Source organism: Triticum dicoccoides, chromosome 1A (genome assembly GCF_002162155.2).
Source record: "Triticum dicoccoides isolate Atlit2015 ecotype Zavitan chromosome 1A, WEW_v2.0, whole genome shotgun sequence".
NCBI classification, from domain to species: Eukaryota; Viridiplantae; Streptophyta; class Magnoliopsida; order Poales; family Poaceae; genus Triticum; species Triticum dicoccoides.
Window position 1 is genome coordinate 147,066,710 of NC_041380.1, and position 1,502 is coordinate 147,068,211.

Genomic DNA, 1,502 nt, shown 5'->3' on the forward strand with positions numbered 1-1,502 from the left:
TGGCGGCGGTATTTAAAGGGGAGGGGTGGGGCGGCTGCTTGGGGGAGGGGGAAAGGCAGCGGCGGCGGCGGGGAGTCCGGCTCAGACTTGGAGTCCGGGTCGGCGGCGGCGGCGCGCGCGCGCAGTGAGGCGGCGGGACGCGGGGCGGCGGCCTGGCTCGGCTGGGCCTTAGGCCCAGTCGGGCGCGGAACTCTTTTTTTAAAAAATAATAATTTCACCGACCGAAATAAAATCCTAGAAAATAAATTAAAAAAATCTAAAAATGCCAAAACAAATTTTCATCGTCTAAATAAAATATTTAGATTGAGAACATTTTCTTGGCCCTAAAATGCAATTTTGAAAATGTGCAATTTTTCTAATGCAAATAAAATCCAAGTAAAAATCAAATAAATGATTTTAATATTTTTCCTCCGATATTTCAATTATTTTGGAGAAGTCATATTATCTCCTCTCATATATTTTAATATGAAATATTTTTCGGAGAGAAAAATAAGTAAAATCACAATCCTCGTTTCATTATTTGATAAAAAACAAATATGAAAATCGGGAAATTCCCAACTCTCTTCGAAGGTCCTTGAGTTGCTTAGGATTTCGAGGATCGCGAGACGAGAAATGCAATACAATATGATGTGCATGGATGACTATGTATAACATTCCAAATTGAAAATTTGGGATGTTACACCGAAGCAGCTATGTACTCCGCTTCACATGTAGATCCCGCCACGATGCTTTGCTTGCAACTGCACCAGCTGACTGCCCCACCATTCAAAATATACACGTATCCGGTTTGTGACTTGGAGTCATCCAGATCTATGTCAAAGCTAGTGTCGACGTAACCCTTTAAGACGAGCTCTTCAGCACCTCCATAAACGAGAAACATATCCTTAGTCCTTTTCAGGTACTTTAGGATCTTGACCGATGTCCAGTGTTCCATATCGGGATCACTTTGGTACCTCCCTACCAAAATTATGGCAAGGTTCACATCAGGTCTGGTACACAGCATGACATACATAATAGAGCCTATGGCTGAGGCATAGGGGATGACACTCATCTTTTCTCTTTATTCTACCTAGGTTGGACATTGAGCTGCGCTCAATCTCACACCTTGCAATACAGGCAAGAACCCCTTCTTGGACTGATCCATATTGAACTTCTTCAATATCTTGTCAAGGTATGTGCTTTGTGAAAGACCAATGAGGCGTCTCGATCTATCTCTATAGATCTTGATGCATAATATGTAAGCAGCTTCTCCAAGGTCCTTCGTTGAAATACACTTATTCAAGTAGGCCTTTATGCTTTCCAAAAGCTCTATATCATTTCCCATCAATAGTATGTCATCCACATATAATATGAGAAATGCTACAGAGCTCCCACTCACTTTCTTATAAATACATGCTTCTCCATAAGTCTATATAAACCCAAACGCTTTGATCATCTCATCAAAGTGAATGTTCCAACTCCGAGATGCTTGCACCAGCCCATAGATGGAGCGCTGGAGCTTG